This window comes from Myotis daubentonii, chromosome 3 (assembly GCF_963259705.1).
Source record: "Myotis daubentonii chromosome 3, mMyoDau2.1, whole genome shotgun sequence".
Classification (NCBI taxonomy): domain Eukaryota; kingdom Metazoa; phylum Chordata; class Mammalia; order Chiroptera; family Vespertilionidae; genus Myotis; species Myotis daubentonii.
In genome coordinates, this window is record NC_081842.1 from 87660433 (window position 1) to 87674727 (window position 14295).

Genomic DNA, 14295 nt, shown 5'->3' on the forward strand with positions numbered 1-14295 from the left:
ACACAGGACTTAGACTTGATTATTCTGACACTCTCTGATCATCTTTTCCTAATGTCCGCTACAAAGGAAAACAATAAATGGGTAAGTGTTAAATGCACCAAGTGATCATCTTTTATTATAGAGTTTTTTAGATGTAGAGTAAAGCAAGTAGTAGGTGATGGAGGAAGTTGAGGAGAGAGATCCAAGACACCAGGAACGCAGAACATAGTTAAATCTTCTAGTCAACCTGGGGGGACTCTGGAAGAAGGGAAAAACTACCAAAATGAGGATCATTAAAAAAGGCAAAGCAATTGCATACCCTTGTAAACAAAAGGCACACTGATGGCAACAGTGGGATGACTCTCATAAAACTTGAATTGTTTTTTTTAATGATATTGTGCCTTGCAATGCTTTTTCTTTTGTATAGCTGCTTATCAACATACTGGTGTAATACTTATCACCTGTCAATCCAGACATAAAAATAAATATATATTTTTTATTTAAAGGTAGTGTGAAATGAGAGACCACACCCATAAAATAAATTCAATGCATTACACTTAGTTAGATTTTTCTCTTCTGTTATTTCTAATGTGTTTTTTCATGGAGTCAGCTTTTTTAGAGGCAAAGAATGTTTTCAGGTAAATATTTACATTCCTTTAATTCACTAAAGCATAGAGATGAAATGATATAAAGATGGATGCAGTTCTAATACAGTATATTTTTTATCCTATTCATTTTAATCTATCAAATTTTGCAACCTTAATGTATTTTGATTTATATTTTCTTCTGGTTGAAATATTTTGATATGTCCTATAGTAGGGATTATTATATCATGTCATGCCACTATATATACATCCCTACTTTCTCATCTCATTAAGTTCCAATTGTATCAGTTTTTGTGTTCTCTATAGTTAAACACACACACACACACATACATACATATATATATATATATATATATATATATATATATATATATATATATATATATATATAGTTTGTATTTTTCCTACATAGCACTTTGATAAGTTTCTGCTTCTTATGTTTTTCTTATGCATAGTCTCCTATATTTAAAATATGTTTTCTGCTCACTTCAAGCTCATTTTGAATTCGGTACTCATTTTACATGAGGAAAACAAGCACCTCCTCTCTGAAATATTCTCTTCAGTTTTGTCAACAAGAAGCTTAATGAGCTTGCTTAGAACACTGATGAAAATGCTAAATAGCTTGCATTGTTGATGCTGGAAGCATTATAGAATAAATTCTTACAAGGTTGTAGTTCTGTCATCTTTGAGTTCATCTAGTGACTCTCCAATTGCACAACTGACTTTGCTAGGTGAAGACAAGTACAGTATATCTGTTTATTACATAACACAAATGTAATCTTACCTTAGGTCACTCTTCTCTTTCCAGAATGATGTCAAAGGTTCCAATATTGTTCAGTCATGCATTTTAAGATTACCAAAACATAAATAAAAGGCAAAAATATTACTTACATGAATTTAATACTTTTCCATTGAAATTAAAACATATTTTGATGACTTTTAAAGGAGCCCAAGAAACCTAGTAGACCCAAATCACAAGCTGAGGGTAGATTATCTTGATTTATTTAACATAATTATTCAGATTGTTTTAGTTGGTGTTATGAACAAAATGTTTGTGCTCTCCCCCAATGTATATGTTAAAGCCCTAACCACAAATTTGATGGTATTAAAGGTGAAAACTTTGGGGGATAATTAGTTTTAGATAAGTGGAGCCCACATGATGCCAATAGTTCCCTTAAACAGTGGTTCTCAACCCTCTGGCCCTTTAAATACAGTTCCTCATGTTGTGACCAACCATAAAATTATTTTCGTTGCTACTTCATAACTGTAATGTTGCTACTGTTATGAATCGTGATGTAAATATCTGATATGCAGGATGGTCTTAGGCGACCCCTGTGAAAGGGTCGTTCGACCGCCAAAGGGGTCGCGACCCACAGGTTGAGAACCGCTGCCTCAAGCGAAGAAGAGACACCAGAGCATCTTCTCTTCACCATATGATGATAGAGAGAGAAATGCGTTTCCTAATGTACTCAAGATTCAAGAATTTACATGGTGACCCAATGGCATACATTCAAATGGGAATTAAGTAAATCTTCAGGCATTCTACATTGAACATATGAAGGTAGGAGATGTTTGGAGAGATGGGCATGAGGAGGAAGACAGTCTACTACCATATCAAATTTTGCAAAAGTAACTGCATATTATAATCTTACTTTAGATAGAATATTCTTTATTTTTTACTTTATTTCAAGATCTCTTGTTATAAGACTGTACAGCTACCTTTTCCTAACAAAAATATACACATTTTATTAGTCTGTGAACAGAAAAATAATTTTTAATAAATATGTATCTGTCCCTCCCAACTTCAGGCTGTGGCTGTAACATTTTGAGGCACATCGCTTGCTAAAATGGCATATGCATCACACACTTGCTTCTCTGCTTTGCAATCGATTAATGACATGGTGAATTTTCCTATTCATGTCAGTTGTCAGGGTAATCACTACAGTTATTTTTAATATTTCATATATTATATATCATTTACTTACTCTTTTAGTGCACTACCTACCTATCCCCTCAAATCTAAGCTCATTCAAATGGAAAGAAATAAAATTGGAATTTTCATTTTTAAAAATTATTCTAAATCCACTTGCCATTTTTAATGGAGGGAGGGAGCAGAGAACAAAGGCATGAATTAGGGGAGGAAGGAAGGAAGAAAGGGAGGGAGGGAGAGAGGGAGGGAGGGAGGGAGGGAGGAAGGGAGGAAGGAAGGAAGGAAGGGAGGAAGGAAAGAAGGAAGGAAGGAAGGAAGGAAGGAAGGAAGGAAGGAAGGAAGGAAGGAAGGAAGGAAGGAAGGAAGGAAGGAAGGAAGGAAGGAAGGAAAGTTTCTAGTGCTAGACAGAGTATCAAAAGGCAATAAAGGGTGGGTATTACTGACATGGATGTGTTGGAACAAGATTGGTTCCTCAAATCACAGAAGCCATCATACCAATTTACTCACCAAACTGATAATAATTTTGAATTTAATGAAGAAAAAGTATCTGAAAAATCATGCCATGCAAATATGTTTTTTATTTCAACTTCTGTTCATAACCACATTTCTGTGTGAAATGTATTTCCCCACTGAGTGATTTTCCACATTTGCACATATATTTCCCCCCACTCCTGCCTTGGAACCAGTGTGTATTTTTCTTTTATAAACTTTGACGGAAAAATTGTGGACTTTTTTACCAATTAGATAATAAAAACAACTTCCTCTATTTCTCTCTATTACTCAGGGAAATCTCAGTTGTGTTCTTTTCTTATTTCCTCAAGTTATATATGACCCTAATATCTGCTCATTAATTCAGACACGCTGAACATTTATTTTATTTACAATATTTGCTCCTTGGTATTCTCCGGAGATGCACATCTCAATTTTATGACTGACTTGGGAGTAAGTAGTTAATGCAGTCATGCTCCAGCCTGCTTCGGTGTCACACATTCATAATGTTGAACACTCAGTCTACAACCCACAGCCACACATCACAGTCACAGTTCCAATCATACAATGTCCTATTGCAGTATTTCATGCCATACTGTTGAGAGAGTCTACTCCTGGTTAGCCCCTGCAATTCCCCTGCTTTTAATGTCTGGGCCTGTTTGGCTGCTGACCTAGTATAAATGGGGATGGCGAGTATGTCTTTGGTCTCTTGTAGCTGCAGAGGGCTCAGAGCAGACATAAAACAGGCCTGCAGCCCCACAACATCTGAACAGTGTTTCCTGTCTCTAGTTCTCATTTTTACACTTGGCATGAGCTGCAGTGACCTTTACCCTGTTCTTAAAAGGGATGCCTTTTATGGAGGTTAAGAGTGACTTGGCCCCCAAGCTTACAAAGTCCTAGGCTCCCACTGAACTCCAACTGTGCCATATGTGCATGGTGCTGTGAATGCTGATTTAGTGGTGTGGGCAACAGTCCACCAGAACTGAGCACACTGACATCACCACAATTATGTGACTTGAAGACATTTGTGTGCCCCACTGATCATTACCAGCGTTCGGAAACTTGGGCTTTGGGCCTCATTTATCTGCCGACTCAGCAGCATTTTGACCACATGAATTAATGATAGCACAGAAAGTACTTTCTACAGCTACTTGTAACCACTCTCATTAATGTCAAACATGGGACTTGTCCTGAAAACAGTGTCTCAAGCACTTGCCTCTGGATAGAGCCGTGTGCCTTGTTCACTGTATCCTGTTCTACACATAGATTTGACTCCACATGCACCGCCATGCATGTGGGATCATTTGATCCAAAAGTTAATAAACTGAATGTAGGTTCCTATTACTTAGTAATTCCATCCATAAGAGATGGTGATAAACACAAACATGTCTCTTTGCTTGCCATTACTGTGATTGTTTGGGTATTCCTGAAAACTTTTACAGGACAAAATGCTTCCGAAGTAAATGCCATGTTTACTAAGTTTGCAAAGCTGTAATGTCAAGTTTCACTATGAAAAATCTTTATTTCGGTTGTAAGGGTATTTGTTTAGTATAAATTTCTTTTATTATATTTTTTAATACAAGTCAATGGAACAGATATAATACTTTATTTGTTCACCTTACAAATTTCTCTTGCTTTTTGGTTATTTTGAAGATGCTATTTTAGTTATGCCATCTCAGAAAAGAGTAGAGACCTTGTTACTTATTATCAAAACTGTAAATCTATTAGAGATCATTTAAATCTCTTCTGTTTATCTTACCTATTGATATTTTTGGCTCCTTTAAATAATAGCCTGACCCAATCATGAACTCTGCAAGAGATAGAGTTGAAGATGCAGCTTTATTGATTCCAAATATACAGGGTCAAAAAATAAAATCCCAACACCCAAATGTCACTGAGGTCATAAAATGAAGAACTGACAAGTAATTTTTATTACTGAATATAAATTTCTGAAATTAAAACAACAAAAACTATTTCCTATCTGAGTAATACTTTATCTTGAAAATATTTCTGAAATAATATTTATCTTTTCTTACTTGCCCAGAATAAGTTTCCAATAGCCATAATTAAACGAAGTTCCCAAGTTTATATATATTTACAGAAAGAAAATAAATCCTGATTTTCACTTTACCATCTAATTTAACAGATCAGTTTTGTTCTTATTTATTTATTTTTAAATATGTTCTTATTGATTTTAGAGAGAAAGGAAGTGAGGGGGAAACAGAGAGAGAGAAACATTCATGCGAGAAACTTCGACCAGTTGCTTCCACACACCTCCGCCAAGGACTGAACTGCATGCAACCTGGGCATGTGCCCTGGCCAGGAATCGAACCAGTTAACTTTCCGTGCACAGGACGATGCTCACCCAACTGAGCACACTGGCCAGGGTAGTTTTTGTTCTTTTTAAAAAAATGTGTTCTGTATAAGAAAATGTGTGTGTGTGTGTGTGAGAGAGAGAGAGAGAGAGAGAGAGAGAGAGAGAGAGAGAGAGAGAGAGAGAGACCTATGAGGTGTAATTACCTAGAAAGGGGACTTAATTCCTACTTCAATTTGTCACATTGTCTTAGCACAATAGGAGAGATTTTATAGCATAATACAAAAGAATAAAAATGTTCTCACTGCATTTGATTTGCTTAAAATCTAATGGTGGACAAACCCAAAATTAAAAATGACAAAATCCATATGTAACAATATTTTTAAAGCTTATACTAATTGCATAAATGCAGACCAGCATTAAAGAGTTTCTGTGAATTCAAAATTGAATTATCCTGCATTATTGGAAAAAAAACAAAACAACTCTCCCTTCAACTATCAACTTCGCCATTTGAAGTTTCAGCGTATAGATTCTGTAAGCACTTTGCTTCCTGCAGAAAACTCAGAGAAGCTGGACAACAGTGTAATCGATATGCTCAATAAACTGTTAGCTCACCTGATTGAGGGGAGGGCAAAAATAACTTAGAGCATTTCATTTCATTGACAGCAAGCCTTGGGTGCATTGCCTGCTTGCCCCTTTGAAAGTACAACACCTATCCTCTCGCCCCTGGATCACCTTGTCAGAGGTTGTATAAATAGGCTTCTGTCCGGAACCTAAACCCCAACTGAACTTTGAGAATAATTGAGAAAACATGTGTTGCATTCTGAATTATTTTGGAAAACAGTGATGTATGTATTCATGGTTTTGTAATTAGTAGCCCTAGTATTGCTTCCCATAATGTGGCATACCTCTTTCAAGTTGTATAATTTTATATTTTCCTTATAAGCATGTGTTATTAGAGAAGCAGGGACAGAGGAAGGGCTTCCCATGACACCCTGTTCCACTGAGAGTATGGTTGATTAATGAGCAGATTTCCTATATCTATCATAGCTGATTATAGGATTCAGTTCTGTGTGTTATTGAATGTCCTTGGTTAAGGTCCTACGACCTCAGTTATTAACTGCCATAAGGCATGAAAAAGGTAACCATCACAATTTTTCCCACAGATATAAAATGATGGGGCATAGGAAAACTTACTTATAGGGCATTAATAACGTTGTTATAAATCCCCAATGTTTGTTTTATTCTGGCTTCCTTTGACCATTAAAGTTGTACCTCTAATGTATTTAATGAATTTTTATGTATGTACCTCACATAAGTTGGTAGCATTTTATGTCATTGTCCTCAAATCTAAAGAATGGTACTGTTTCTAGAATAAGCCCCAAAGTGGTTTGGTGGAGAGGTTTGGGGCTTATTTTCTTTCTTTCTTATTCCTCAAATAGAGGCCCGGTGCACAAAAAATTGTGCACTCGTGGGGGGGCCGGTCCCTCAGCCTGGCCTGTGCCCTCTCACAGTCTGGGATCCCTTGGGGGATGACCACCTGCTGGCTTAAGCCCACTCCCCGGGGGACTGGGCCTAAGCTGGCAGTCAGACATCCCTTTGGCAACCCAGGAGCCCTCAGGGAATGTCCACTTGCCAGCAGGGAACAGGGCTAAGCTGCAGTCAGACATCCTTAGAGCTGCTGAGGAGGCAGGAGAGGCTCCCGCCACCACCGCTATACCGGCAGCCATCAGCCTGGCTTGTGGCTGAGCAGAGCTCCCCCTGTGGGAGTGCACTGACCACCAGGGGGTAGCTCCTGCATTGAGCATCTGCCCCCTGGTGTGTGTGTCATAGTGATCAGTCATTCCCGGTCATTCTGCTGTTAGGGTCAATTTGCATATTACCCTTTAACTATATAGGATAGTGGCCTGGTGTATGGGTGGGAGCCAGCTGGTTTGCCCTGAAGAGTGTCCCGGATCAGGGTGTGGGTCCTGCTGGGGTGCCTGGCCAGCCTGGGTGAGGGGCTGAGGGCTGTTTGCAGGCGCCCACAGCCCCTTCAGGTTAGGGGTCCCCCCTGGGGTGCCTGGCTAGCCTGGGTGAAGGGCGGATGGCTGTTTGCAAACTGGCCACAGTCCCTTCAGTGTGGGGGTCCCCACTGGGGTGCCTGGCCAGCCTGGGTGAGGGGCTAATGGCTGTTTTCAGGTGGCCAAGGGCCCCAGTCAGGACCCTCACCCCATGAGGGTGTGGCCATTCTGTGTGAGGGGTTGATGGCTGTTTGCAGGCTGGCCACGGCTCCCAGCCACCCAAGCGCCCAGTGGAGGCTGGCTGGAAGCAGGTGTCTGGGATTTATTTATTTTCTATAATTGAAACTTTGTTGCCTTGAGCCGAGGCCACAGCTGGCCAGGGCAGGCAGGAAGCTTGGCTTCCTCCATCGCTGGGGCAACCAGCCTCCTGCTTGCTCCATCTCTGTGGCTGCCAGCTGCCATCTTGGTTTGGTTAATTTGCATATAGTCGTTCTGATTGGCTGGTGGGCGTGGCTTGTGGCATAGCACAAGTGTGGTCAATTTGCATGTTTCTCTTTTATTATATTAGATACTTGCAAGACCTTTGGCAAATAAACCCACCTTGAGCAATCAAAAGTCACTGCAAAGTTAGAGGATATTATTTGTACTCTGATTTACACTTTTATCTTCTTATCTTTCCTGTTATTCCACACTTAACAAATGGGCCTTTTCAATTAGTGATAAAGAAGCATTTTGGGATAGTCCACTAAATATAACCAAGGATTAAGGGCTGATTTGCTTTTGTATAATTTTGGTCTAGACTCAACACAAGTTATTTTTTGATGATAATGTTGATGATGATGATTTCTATCTATATAAAAGCCTAAGTGACCATCATAACCGAACGGAGAACAAAACAGGCTGTGTGGGGCAACCAGGGGAAACCAGAAGAGGGGGCAGTAAGGTGAAACCAAATGATCAAACAGCAGACTGCATGGGGTGACCAGGCCAGAGGGGGCAGTTGAGGGCAACCAGGCCGGCACAGGGGGGGGCAGTTGGAGGTGATCAGGCTGCCTGGCAGAGGCAGTTAGGGGTGATCAGTCCAGCAAGAGGCCAGTTAGGGGTGATTATGCTTGCAGGGGGGGCAGTTCAGGGGAATCAGGCAGGCAGGCAGGTGAGCAGTTAGGATCCAGCAGTCCAGGATTATGAGAGGGATGTTTGACTGCCAGTCTAGGCTTGATCCCCAGGATCAGGACTAAACTGGCAGTCGAACATCCCCTGAGGGGTCCTGGATTGGAGAGGGTGTAGGCTAGGCTGAGGGAACCCTCCCCCACTTGCATGAATTTCATGCACAAGGCCTCTAGTTAATAATAATAGTAATAGTAATAACGAAGGTCAATAAAATCTTTGGATTTAGGAGGTTGTGAAAGACAGGGGTATTCTGTCCTACGGTGATATTGTGATGCCCACAAACTGGGGAGGTATCCTACATTATTTGACCTCACATTGCAAAATACTTTGAGACACACTTTTCATTGCCTTTGACATTTGATTTCAGTGGAACCCATGTAATATTCTCCAAAGCTGCAAAACGTAAGTGGTAACTATTTTCTCCTCAGCCATCAAACCTGCTGAAATAATCTTATCTTTTCTTATAAATCCAGTGGTATTTTATAACTGACACTAGAGGCTCAGTGCACAAAATTTGTGCAGGGGGGGGTGTCCCCTCAGCCCAGCCTGCACCCTCTCCAAGCCAGGACCCCTTGGGGGATATCCAACTGCCTCTCACAATCTGGGACTGATGGCTTCTAACTGCTCACCCTCCTGCCTGCCTGATCACACCTAACCCCTCTGCCTGCCTGCCTGATCACCCTTACCCACCTCTGCCTGCCTGCTTGATCACCCTTAACCACCTCTGCCTGCCTGCCTGATTGCCCCTAACTGCTCCCCTGCTGACCTGATTTCCCCTAATTGTCTGTGCCTCACCCCACACCCGGGGCCCAGGATTCCCTCCTCTGGCCAGTCCCAGGCACCCAGGACCCAGGCCGGCTTTTCCCAGGCCAGCCTCAGGCACAAAGCACTGTGGGTGGGTGGCTTTGCCCAGGCTTCAGGCGAATGGGACAAGGGCAGGCGGCTTGTCCCTCTCCCGGGCCACAGGTGCAGGCACAGCACAGCAGCTGGTCCCCGTGACCCCAGGGCAGGCGGCTTGTCCCTCTCCTGGGCCACTGTCTGGCTGGTCCCCATTCCTCTCTCCCCAGTGTTGAGTGTCTGAGCCATTATGGTGTGATGGCATAAGGGTATGATGATTATTTGCATATTAGCTCTTTACTAGTGGACTGGTGCATGAAATGCATGCACATTAAAAGATAATTAATTAGAGGAATTATTTTAATATTGCTATTTGCCCTTTCTCTATAATAGAAGTGTCAGAGATGAAAGATAATTTGTAAAATGTATATGAAAATCTTCCTCCTGTCAGAGTCTGCAGCATGCCACAGGGCCCAGAGTCAAGTACCCACCCACCTGCATGCATCAAAATCCTGTGAGACCCAGACCCAGCTGGCCCTACCCCTGTCAAGCCCTGCAGGGCAGTGAGCACAGCCTCAGGTCACCCAACAAGCTCCACCAGGCAGGAGGTGCACCCTCCGGTCCCCTGGCCCAGCACTGGTGCGGGGGACATGGCCTCAGGTCCTCCATCTCGGCCTCAGTTCCACCGGCCCCAGTGGCGGGGCAGGGTTGCGGCCTCTGGACCCCAGCCTGGCCTCAGGTCCCCCAGCACCAGCACAAGGGTGCCTTGGTGTGAGGGTGTGATGACCATTTGCATATTAGCTCTTTATTATATAGGATTATGTAGGATGCCTGAGCTCTCTGAAAGGGAAGACTAATAACATAGTAATTTCAGAAACAGAATATTCTAAATTAAAGTCTGCAGTTAATTTAGATAGTACCCACATAACTACATGGGGATTGGTTTAATAGTTTTCTGTAGTTTAGCTGGCCTGCCATCACAGAATTCTCAAAATGTAAATTAATTCTATCCCACCAATATTTTCGTTTTTCTATCTGTTTTTCTTCCATAAAAAATGGAAGATTCTTATAATAGAAGTAATCCTGTTATGTACATATTTTTAATATTTCTACAACTTTTAATATTTCTGAAATTATACTATGTTAGTACAGTTTGGTGATATTATTATATTTAAAATCTTTTTTTCTTGAAATGTTAATGTTTATTGAATATAAATTGCTAATCATTTTGTATCTACAATCTGGTAATAGATTTATTTTGCATATTGTAAATTTTTTTAATTAAATAAATAAAATTGAAGATTCTCCATAAAAAGAACATGGAGCCTGTTTGCAAGGCAGATTTCAGTTTGTGTACAAGATCAATTCTGTGCTTATTGTAGTCTTTAAGACCCATAGGACTTCACTAATAATGACCTTGACTAAAATAATATGGATACTATCTCCATTGACCACTGACAGAGCAGACATACCTGGCGTTTCAGTTTTTAAAATAAACTAAAAAATAAAATAGAGCTAGAGCCATGGAAGCATGCAACAGACTGATGAATCTCAGAGGCAAGAAGGGGGTGGGGGTGTAAGCAGAAAGAGATTAACCAATGAATTTATCCTATATAATGAAAGCCTAATATGCTAAGTGTCTGGTCATCTGGTCATCCATTCAAGTAATCAAAGCATAATATGCTAATGATATGCTAAGGCCACTCAACTGCTCCCAATGATGTGCTTTGACCACCGGGGGCAGACAGTCAACCAGTTGACCAGTCACTATGATGTGCACTGACCACAAAGGAGCAGACGCTCTGACTGGTAGGTTGCTGCTGAGATCTGGCCAATTGGGACTGAGCGAGATGGGCCAGACACATCCTGGAGCCCTCCTGCGGTCCCTCCCTGGCTGGCCAACCTCCCGTGTCACTCCCCAACCTCAATTGTGCACCAGTGGGGGTCCCTCGACCTAGCTTGAGCCCTCTTGCAATCCGGGACCCCTCAGGTTGTGTCAGAGAGCCAGTTTCGGCCCAATCCCACAGGCCAGGCCAAGGGACCCTACTGGTGCACGAATTCATGCACCAGGCCTCTAGTATGCATATATGCATAACCCATGGGCACAAAATAGTGCAGTGAATGTCTGGGAGGAAGGCAGGAGAGGGGAGGAGTTAATCAATGGAGGACAGGGGGAAGAAGGGAGACATCTGTAATGCTTTTACCAACAAAGATAATTAAAAATTAAGGTAGTAAATGTTAGTGCTTATATAATAACTAGAGGCCCGGTGCACAAAATTTGTGCACTGGGTTTGGAGGGGGTGTCCCTCAGCCCAGCCTGCACCCTCTCCAATCTGGGACCGCTTAGGGGATGTCCATTTGCTGGTTTAGGCCTGATCAGTTGGGCATCCCTCTCACAATCTGGGACTGCTGGCTCCCAACTGCTCGCCTGCCTGCCTGCCTGATTTACCCTAACCACTTCTGCCTGCCAGCCTGATCACCCCCTAACCACTCCCCTGCCAGCCTGATTGATGCCTAACTGCTCCCCTGCTGACCTGATCACCCCCAACTGCCCTCCCCTGCGAGCCTGGTTGCCCCTGACTCCCCTGCCCTGCTGGCCTGATCGCCCACAACTTCCCTCCACAGCTGGCAATCTTGTGACTGTGGGTGCCACCATCTTTGAGGGCAGGATAGTCAATTAACATATTCCCTCCTTATTAGCTGTGGGTGCTGCCATCTTTGAGGGTGGGGCAGTCAATTAGCCTATTCCCTCCTTATCAGCTGTGGGAGCCATCATCTTTGCAATGGTGTGAGGGTCAATTAACAAATTCCTTCTTTATTAGATAGGATAAGGTATTAAACACAGAGTTTAAAATATATGAACTCTTTGCTTCTTTGGCTTATAGACAATCAAGACCATCTGATTCACGTAAACAAACAATTAACATAATAATAAATACCAATGGTAATATGCATTTTAAGAATTCTCATAAATAATGAATAAATGCCATTGAAAGCAGAGACTTAATTAATCACCTCTAGAATTGATATAGGTTATTTCTTTAAAAATATCTGGTATTAGCAATGTATATTGAAAAGATTATTTGTGTACTGTGTGCTAATAAACTGTAAATTAATAAAAGTACTTTTGAGAGCAATTTGTATTAATTCTAATATTCAAAATTATAGTCTGACCCATAACTCAGGATTCACCTTTAGAAATTTATTCAGAGGAAATGAATTTTATTTGCTATAATTGCAAAAGCATAGAAACAAAAAAGTGATCAATAATAGAATGGTTGATTGAATTTTATAGTACCTATATGATGCAGTATTATTCAGCACCAAAAATTCATGTTTTGAAAAGTATAAAGATGTGAAAGTGCTCCTACTTAAGTTAAAAATTAGAATATAAAACTCCCCACAGAGTCTGATACAAAGTCTATAAAATATATCTACATTAATTTTATCTATGAAAGCTTAGGTGACATTGTCATTTAACATATAAATTAAGTTGTTTGAGTCTCTTAAACACAAAGTCTAATTCTCTTAAAAACTTTTGGTGTCCCAGCAATTGAAGTCTTCTGTTTCTACAAGTATTGTATTATTATTAACTAATGAAAAATATTTTCCTATTTTTAATAATATTTCATTTTATATAGTAATGCCTTTTTTTAAATATATTTTATTGGTTTTTCACAGAGAGGAAGGGAGAGGGATAGAGAGCCAGAAACATCGATGAGAGAGAAACATCGATCAGCTGCCTCTCGCACACTCCCCACTGGGAATGTGCCAGCAACCAAGGTACACGCCCTTGACCTGAATTGAACCTGGGACCCTTGCGTCCGCAGGCCGATGCTCTATCCACTGAGCCAAACCGGTTAGGGCAGTAAGGCCTTTTTATTATCTCTATCAGATTGTTACTTATAATCATTGGAAATTTATTAGGACATTTATGGTCTGTCTTATAACTGTTGAAATGAATTGGTTTAAATCTATTATCTTGCTATTTGTTTTATATGTTTTATGGGTAATTAGAAAGTGACAGGTATGATGTTCTGTAATATTAATTAACTTTATTGATGGTGTTTGTGGTATATATGGAAATAGACTGTCCATTTCCTCTTTCAAGGAAGAACTTGCCGGAGAGCAATCAATAAGGATGCTTAGATGTCAGCTCCTTCATGTTCCTACTCAACCGCAAGAGCCACCACAGCAGATGTCACATCTTTCCTGGTAGCAACTAAGAGACGTGTGGGGGTTAGGCAGTGCTCTCACATGTGCTAACTAAGATACATGTGGGAGTGGGGGCACCTCTGGTTCAGCCTGATGTTGGCACCTCAAACAAGGAAGTACTTTCTCCAGAGAGAGTCTCTCTGGGTTAGACAGATGTGTCAGATCTGCATCACAGTTTGACTTTCCATCTTAATTCTGTTTCCTCTTTCCCTCCCAGATTTTAATCTTGAATACTATCTTGCCACAAACTCTCACTCAGGGTTTGTTTTAGGAGGTCCAATCTGAGAATGTTGTTTATATATTTTTTTTACATTTTCCAACCTGTTTTAGTAACTATTGATAGGGGCAATTAAAAATCTTCAGCTATGGTTGTAGATTTCTCTATTGCCCACTTTTATTCTGTCAGTATTTCTTCATAAAATTTTTAAATTCTCTTATTAAGTCATACATATTTAGGATTATTATGTCTTCCTGATTAATTACCCCTTTAATCATTATTCTCTTTCTCTCCTGTAATATTCTTTAGCATGGAGTCTAATTTACCTGATATTAACATAGACACAATAACTTTCTTGTGTATAGTTTATATGATAGATTTTTTCATAACTTTAATTTCCACTTGTTCTGTTCTTTATGCTTACCCTCTTTCTTTTAGAAACAATATAGTTAGTTCTGTTTTTTGTTTTTTGTTTTTTTATCCACTCAATATATTCTTCTCTTTTTGACTGGAGTGTTATGCTCATCTACAGTTAA